Below are 9,472 nucleotides of genomic sequence, written 5' to 3'. Positions count from 1 at the left end.
AGAACCAGTAAGAGTAGATATACTTTTGAATGAGACAGCAGATAGTTTGGGAGAATTTCTATGAGTTTAACAAAGAAAAAAAAAAAGAATAAAAGTATTCCCCTACAAAACATCAATTCACAAAGAGAAAAGGCAAGAGAGAAAGGAACAACAACAACAACAAAAAACAATCAGAGAGTAATTTTTAAAAAAATGGCAATAATAAGTTCTTCCTCAGTAATTACTCCAAATATAAATGGATTAACTTATCCAATTAGATGACATAGAATGGCTGAATGGATAAAAATACAAAATCGAACTTTATGCTGCATACAGACAATTAAATTAAGCTTTAAGGACACACATAGAATGAGATATCTGCATACCCATGTTTACTGCACCATTATTAATAATAGAAACAACCTAAATGTCCTCAACACGTCAATGGACAAAGAAAATGTGATACACAGATGTTACTCAGATACAAGAAAGAAGGAAATCCTGTCATTTGCAACATGGTTGAATCTATTGATATTATACTAAATTAAATAAGCCAGAAAGAGAAAGAAAATTATATGGTATCTCACCTATAGAATTTTAAAAAGAATAAAAAGCAAATTTCATAGAGACAGAAAATAAAATGGTGGTTAATAATATATTATTGTATACTTACAGGTTAAGAATAGCACTCAATCTCACCATAAAAAATTTTGTCTATGTTAACTATGTGAGGTGATGGATGTGTTAATTATTTTTATCTTGGTCATTATTCTACAATAAATACATATATCACATTGTACACTTTAAATATATAGTTATATTTATCAATTATTCCTCAATAAAGTTAAAGAATCAAAGAAATTATATAAATATCAAGCAGGATTTAAAGCAACAAAAACCATTAAGTAGTCAGAGAAAAATCTTTAAAAATATATATTTCATTGATTTTTAACAGAGAGGAAGGGAGAGGGATAGAGAGTTAGAAACATTGATGAGAGAGAAACATCAATCAGCTGCCTCCTGCACATTCCCTACTGGAGATGTGCCTGCAACCAAGGTACATGCCCTTGACCGGAATCGAACCTGGGACCCCTCAGTCCGCAGGCCAATGCTCTATCCACTGAGCCAAACCGGCTAGGGCAGATAATCAGATATTTTTAAGTGCAAAAGAACCAACAATAATAAGAGCTTATTCTAAAAAAAACCCCACAAAAACCACAATGGAAGTCTAAAGACTTTAGAATATCTTCAAAATGCTGACTGATATTAACTGTCAATCTAGCTTACATATCCAATAAAAGTATTCTTCAAAATTGAAAGTAAAAGATATACATTTTTACAACAAAAACATCATGAACTAAACACATTAAAGGGAATTCCAAAAACAATGTTTAAGTTAGATGGAAAATAATGCCAAATGTAATCATGGAGATGGAATTTGGAATGAAGAACACAGAAAAATATTAATATTTGGCTAGATATAAGTAACTACAAACTGTATATACAATAAAAAGGAAATGCACTATACACAGTAATTTTGTGATGTATGTTTTAGTCTGCAGTGGTCTCCAGACTATTTGTACTCTAATCTATCATAGAATTCTAAAAAAATAGTCTGTGTTATTTTTTGTTAAATTATTCTAATGAAACTTGTATACAAGTCTTAGTTTGCCATCAGGAAGGAGCTGCTTCATACCTACCTCACTAGTATCTTCTCTTACCACTCCCTCCTGCCACGTTATGAATTCTATGTCAAATTATCTACTGCTCTTCAAATGAGCCACATTATTTTAAGCCCTCTCTCATTTTCACAGGCTACAGACTCTGCCTGTCTGTAAACGTCTCACTCTTTAAAACTCAGCTTAGATATTTATTCCAGTGAAACCACTTGGCCCAACCTTTGTCCATCAGTGATTGGTAAGGATTTAGCAATTCGTGTGGCCCAGATAACATTCTGCGTGTCCACAAAATGGCCCTCTACACTTGCCTCTAACCATTGCTATCACATGACTGAGTGGAATAATGTCTTCCTCCTCTTTATACTGGGAGATATATTTTTATCTGCCCTTCATTTCTAGAAAGTCAGCACCCAAGGAATGCCTGGATTGCAGAATATAGTCAGTAACTGATGTACAAATGTCTGATGATCAGAATCTTGAATTGCATTTTCCAAACTGTTGTTTTTACCTCTTATTTTTCAATGTTTGACCTCTTGAAATTTCCAAAACTTTCTATTTAAGAAAAAATGGTAATAAAGATTGTGGGTAAAAATGATTATTGTAAATTTGGGAAATGTCAAGATAAATACATTTAAACTGTTAAGAATTGTAGCTCTCCAAGAAACCTCTTTTTCACTTAACATCTAGTAACATTTCAAGGAAGTTTTTAGAACACAGCTTTGAAAAACCTGGGTTACACCATCCTCACTTAGCCAGAACTTATTTTATTTATTTTATTTCTCCTTTTAATGAGAGAGAGAGATAGAGAGGTTTCTGTACCTCTGTAATTTTTTTACCATAACTCATCACTAATAAAATTTAGGCATTAAATTAGCATTTCTCCTTCTATACACCTTTATTTTTTTGATGTTTAACCTCTTGAAACTTCCAAAACTTTCTATTTATTTTAATATCACTGCAAAAAGAGTAAATGAATGATAGTTTGTCACAGATATAAGGAAATGTAGTCAAGAACAAAGTCTATATTTTCTTTTCTGTGATTGTCAAGAGGATATGGTAGAAGCCATGATACATGTAAAAATAACTATACACAATATATTACAATATTATTAATATAAGTATTCCTTAAAATAATACTTCCCTGAAAGTTCTTTTTCACTCAGTTCAATAGCCTTGTTGAAATACTCATTAATACAAAAATGATGTATGTTTTCTTTGTGAAATGCTGATCTAGGAATTTTACATATTCCCTTCAATTGGTGATTGCTACGTGGTTACTTGAGTATTAAGCTACTTGTCAATAGATACCACACTTTGGTCTCTACATTATCTTTCTACTTCAAGTCATTTCCATAACTATAGCAAATATTTTAATACTATTTTTCACACATTTTTTCAATTCCATAAATTGCATATCCAAATATATCTATATTAAAACTAATTAATTTCTAAAACTATACCAACTGATGTGATTGGCATAAATCCTAACCTCTCACAGGTAACAGTTTACACAGGTTTAAGGCAAGTAGATATCTACCTGTACTCAAGTGTCATTAAAGGTATACTAAGTGCTATGAGCACTTAAAGGAAAGTCACACTTGAAGAAGGTAAGGGTAAATAAACCAGGATCAGAAAAATATCACAAAATAACATAGTTATTGTATTTCCCCCTTTGATGATTGGACAGGATTTCAGGAAGATAAATGTTTGGAGAAGGTATTCTAAGTTGAAGATTTAACAAGTACAAAGGAGTGAAGGTGACAAAACACAAAACTTATCCAGGAGCTATTGGCCGGTCTGGGCAGCTGCAATGCTATCTAAGTGTGCAGCTTAAGTGGATAATGGACTGGCAAGTTCTGTTGAGGTCATTTTGTGGAATTATTTAAAAATCAGGAAAATGGATTTGTATTTAATTGAACTGATACTTGGATGCCATTTAAAGTGATTGAGCAGGATAAGGATTCAATCAGTGTTGCACTTGAGGAACATTGATCAGCCACAGGATGTGAGAATGTGGCTGAGCCAGACACAGAAATACCAATTAAGTAACAGCAAGAGGCAGAGAGCTTGTGAGAGGATTAGAGGATCTCATTAAAACTGGAATGAAAGTAACGAGGAGAGAGAAGCTAGATTTGAGAGCTAGAAGATACTGACGGACACAAAATAGTTGATGTTAGTGGGCATTCCATATTTTCTCCAATACAGAACTTTAGATAAAAACACAGAGGGGATTGTCAAGGGCGGGGGAAAAAAGGACACATATGTAACACCCTTTGTAATACTTTAAGCAATAAAACAAACAAACAAAAAAACACAGAGGGGGAAAAAGTGAAAATTTGGAATTACCTAGTGAGAATTGTCTTTAATGGTTTTCCAACAGGTATTTTCCCAGTATTTTTGAGCTATGACTGACATGTAACATTATATTAGTTTAAGGTACAGAACAGGTATTTTTGAAGCAACCTGACTTTGTTTATAAGTCTGCTGCAGATTTTCTTTAAGGAAAAAAAGCATTACCAGATCTTTGTTTTGCCTTATGTTGCTCTCTCCGTGAGGTTGCATTGCCATTGCCATTATCATAAATGCAGCGCATATTCTCTACATGATCTTTAAAATGTATATATGCATATATAGAAAAATGTAATATTTTAGCATTTCCTTCATTTTAATTAAACCTCTGTTGTTCTATAATTTGCTTTCAAAAAATGTATGTCATGAGATCTATCTATATTGATGTATGTAAATCTGGTTAATTCATTGTTAACTTTCATATAGTCTGAATATACTGCAATGTATTTTTTTACTTCCTTACAAATAAAGGTTTGGGTTGATACTTAAGTTTTCTTTTTGCATTATTTTAAACTTTTCATTTTAGAACAACTTTTAATTTACATTAAGTTGCAAAGATAGTGCAGAGTCCCTGAATAACCCTCTCCCAGTTTAAATTTCACCTAATGCTAACCTCGTATATTATAGTGATACACTTATCAAAACTTCAAAAACATTACTACTACAAATATATTTTTCTACTACAAATAATTCCATCTCTGGCAGGCATTCTCTAGAAATCAAAGAGATGATAGGTAGGTAGGTGGACAGACAGATGGATGTAAGGATAGATATATGTATGATTAGCGTTTTTAAGTATGAATCATTGAAAATACACTGTATTAATATATCACATTAACATTGGCAAAAACAGGGAGGTTTTTTCCTTCAGAAAATATTGGCATAAAATTACATGTTAAAAGACTGTGAACCCAGATGGTCATTGTCACAAAGATGTTAAAATAATTAATTTTTCTTTGACTGATATGTTTATGTCCTAAGTCTAGGCAATATTTAGATGTCTTTGAGTGACAATTGCCAGTTGAAATAAATATTGCTTTTAGCAAAGGAAACAATGGATTGGGAGGGATGTCGCAAACATGTTAGAAGTAACCCTCAAATTTTAAAAAGCGTTGGAAGAAACTTGGGGGCTACTCAAATGTTCTCATACAGAAGGGCAAACAAGACACAAGTGAAGACAGTGATTTTTCTCAGACAGGGAACTGATAAGTGCATCTGCAGGGAGCCAGACCCTGGTCCTTGGACTCTCAGTCCAAAGCTTTTATTTCCACTGAGGAGTACTTACGTGAACCAGAGATCTAAATTAAATTGTTGCAATTTATCATATTACATTTATAAAAATAATGTTTATTGACCTATCTTTATTTTTAAAAGGATAATTATTACTATTCTTAATATTTAGGAAAAAAAGAGACATGTTTTTCAACTTACAAAGGCCTCGTTAAATTACAGAAATAGAACATCTGTGAAAATCCTTATTTTTAAATCCCATAATTCTTGTGGTAGATTCAAAATATGACCATCATTCTTCACTTCTCCCTATGTCCATGCTCTTTGCCATGTGCGTCCCCAGAAATTCAGATCAGAGAGGAATCTCTTTCCTCTCTCCTTATATATACGAATATATGCCTTATGCCTTCTTATGGTCATATAGGGCAAGGCAAGTCATAGGGTACCACTTCCAATTCTAAGCATCAGAAGAGCTTTGTGTACTTCCACCCTTTCCCTTGGAACCCTATCGAGCCGCTGGGTGAAGAAGCCCAGGCTGGCCTATAAGAGGTGGGAAGAGGAACCAGTCAGTCCCCAGCTAAGCAAGCAGGTGACCTGGCATCTGACCACAGATACATGAGGGAACTTAGCTGAGGGGTCACTGCATCTGGCCCAGATCAACAGAACCATCCAGATGACACAGGTACTCAGATAAAATATTGTTGTTTGAAGCCATTAAGTTTGATTAGTTTTTTTTTTTATTACAATAGCTAAATGATATTTTTAAAAAAATATATTTTATTGATTTTTTACAGAGAGGAAGGGAGAGGGATAGAGAGAAACATCGATGAGAGAGAAAAATCGACCAGCTGCCTCCTGCACACTCCCTACTGTGGATGTGCCCTCAACCAAGGTACATGCCCTTAACTGGACTCGAACCTGGGACCTTTCAGTCCGCAGGCTGACGTTCTATCCACTGAACCAAACCGGTTAGGGCTAAATGATATTCTTTAAAGTTATTATTTACATGAAAGCATGAAAAATTAGAGTGTAATGTGAAATATGAAAGTTCTTTGATAATATGTTACATTATTTGTAATAATATTACAAATATTAGTACTGATATTGTGTAATATTCCACAATAAAATCTTATTCCATTGGAAGACAAATCTAGGCTGAATCACTAGGTTCAGATACTTCTCATAAATTTTTCAAAAATGATACACCCTGTTACGATCATGATTGCTTAATATTAAAATGTTTTTAAGATAATGTTTTATCCTCTTATTGAATTTTGTCTTTATTTTGAGCTTTTAAAATATTTTATGTTCTTTCATTATTTAGATTGTTAGACCTCAAAATCAATGCTAAGAAAACACAAATCAAAAGCCTCAATTTTAATAACTAAGCCTGGTTTAAAAATAACTTCTGTTACAGTCAAACACACAGAAACAGATAGAATGGTGGCTCCCAGTGCCTGGGAGCAGGGAAAAACGGGGAGTTCCTGGTCAACAGGCCTAACATTTCAGTGATACAAGATAATTACATTCTAGAGGTCAGCTGTGCTGCAAAATTCTACCTGTAGTAAACAATACTGTATCACGTTAAGTGTTCCTCTCACAATTAAAAGAAATAATTGCAAATTAAGCTTATATTTATGAGCTTAGTGTAATATTTGCATGTGACCACTAGATAGAGCTAGTATAATAATATCCTGAGAGAATAACAAAAATAGGTAGAACAATCTTATACTTATCACGTGTAGTTTGCTTTTCTTTATAATGCAGTTTATATAATGCTATGAACTCTGAATTTGTTAACTTTAAACCAATATACTCTTCTCAACTGTGTTCTGTTTTCACTAAAATACATCCAACCACCAATATATTATGAAGTTTAATTAATAGCAGTCATAATCCTAAAACCATAATATAACATATTGGTAGGAACATTATCCTAAAGCCACCAAAAATAATTTTTTAAATCATATATGATTTTTGATACATATACTAGTATATATACATATATATGCATATACAGTATATATATAGTATGTATCATGTATGAGGCAAATCATGCTTGCTATTTGCAGATAATGATTAAATGTAAAATAAAGAATATACAAAACTAAAGGTTAAGCCTAATGCTGAGATCCTAAAAGCAGAATAAGTTAGACTAAAACTTGTTTTCGCCTTCTTCTTAGGAACAGAGAGAAGACTTCTTTTATGGAACCAACAATGGGCAACATAATTTGTAAGGAATTTGACACTTCTATAAATACACAATCACTATCATCATCATCACCATAAAATATAAACTAATATAATACTAGTAAGTCCTTATAGACTCATTCTTAAATATCAGTTATTTGCCAGCAATATTAGTTCATTATTTGTAAATATTCAGAAATGTATTTGATCATTTTTTTAAAAATATATTTTATTGATTTTTTACAGAGAGGAAGGGAGAGAGATAGAGAGTTAGAAACATCGATGAGAGAGAAACATCGATCAGCCGCCTCCTGCACACTCCCCACTGGGGACGTGCCCGCAACCCAGGTACATGCCCTTGACCGGAATCGAACCTGGGACCTTTCAGTCCGCAAGCCGACGCTCTATCCACTAAGCCAAACCGGTTTCAGCGTATTTGATCATTTTTATTGCAATGTATGTATTATTATAATTTCAAATTAATGGCATCTGGAAAACTCAATTTCTTAATCTGTAAAATAGATTTAATGTTATGTGATTTATAAATAAAGTTAGGAGCAATTGATTTTGCTAGTCAATAAACAATGTTTGTCAAATTTTATTGACTATGAGAATCATCTAGAAGCATATTCAAATGAACATTGAGCTTATTTCCAGAGAGTATAACTTAATTCTGCTGTGGGTCCTAAAATACGCATTTTAACAAGTGCCCCTAGGAGTTCTCATGCAGAAGTCCTTATACTATAATTTTGGGAGCACAGATTTAAGAATATAGACCCTAAATAGAGATAAACCTGAAGTCTAAGCCTCAGTTTCTAAACCAATGAAATGGAACAATAAAAAAAATCCAACACAAGTAGCTGCAAGGGTTAAAGCAGATGACATATAAAAGAGCAACAAAAATCGCTTCTCGGCCTTTTGGCTAAGATCAAGTGTAGTATGTGTTCTTATCCGTTTAAAAGAGCAACAATGCCTGGCACATAGTAGCGAGTCTGTAAGTGGTGCTCATTATGCCCCTTTCCCTAATTATGTCTGAACCGTGTGAATATTCTCTGGCAAAATTTTCAGGGAAGTAATTGATGATGATAGTGACTGGCATTTTTATTATATTTTTGTGATTTTATTTGTCCTTGCCAGTTATGATATTATGCGGTTCCTGTTAATCACATGCTTACATGAGTAGCAATGTCACTTTATCTATTAATAATTACTTACAGCCTTGTTCTTGCTTTAGAAAGAAAAACAACCGAAAACTATGTTTAGGAACAGATTACATTGCCACGAGGTGTGTATGCCTCGTTCAGCACAAATGTAAGTTGTCAAGAAAAATATACAGCATGCCTTTTCTCACAAAGAGCTCTCCAAAAGGGTCTTCAGAACTCCCTCCTCAAGAAAATCATTCAACTGAATGTTGTCATCTAATATTTTAAATCCTTTAGTTGTCATGGGGTTGCGCATAAAATTGTTAACACATGACCTTCAGCGAGTCCATTGAACTAAGCTGCTTTTGTAGGCCTGCATTTACCTAATCCTGCTCACTGGTACCATCCTATTACTGAAGAAAAGCATGTGCTGTGTATAAAATGCACTTGACCCATCTCTTAACAATTCTCTCTTCTTTGCAAAGTGATGTACATTAATATAATGTTATTTATCTGGCTTTTGGAAAAAAAATTGCTGCCCCACACTGACATAGCAAGAAAATATTTTGAATTAAAGTGATAATATACACTGCATGATAATATACTTGTTCGAATACTGAGCTATTTAGAAGGTAAACTATTCCAAATGATTTTATCATGTGCTTCTTTTTCCCAACTCAAACTTAAAATTAAGGGAGCTGGGAATAATATTAGCTAACATTTACAGAGCACTTATTAACTTCCGAACAGTCTCCTAAGCGCTCCATATTTAATTTAACCCTCACAAACTCACAAGGTAGATAGTGTTATTTTTCCTTTGACAGCTGGGACAACTGAGGCACAGAGAAGTGTAAGGAATGGGCCAACGCTCATGCAGAGAGGAGGCAGGATTTAAATCCAAGC

General features: G+C 33.3%; 1 pseudogene; it reads left to right on the top strand.

Annotated features, from left to right (window-relative positions):
• The first annotated feature begins 8,329 nt into the window (after window positions 1-8,329).
• Window positions 8,330-8,551, top strand: LOC132220213 (U2 spliceosomal RNA; annotated as a pseudogene).
• The last annotated feature ends 921 nt before the right edge of the window (window positions 8,552-9,472 follow it).

The sequence above is a fragment of the Myotis daubentonii genome, chromosome 17 (assembly GCF_963259705.1).
Source record: "Myotis daubentonii chromosome 17, mMyoDau2.1, whole genome shotgun sequence".
Lineage (NCBI taxonomy): Eukaryota > Metazoa > Chordata > Mammalia > Chiroptera > Vespertilionidae > Myotis > Myotis daubentonii.
This window is presented reverse-complemented; position numbering and strand designations above follow the sequence as displayed.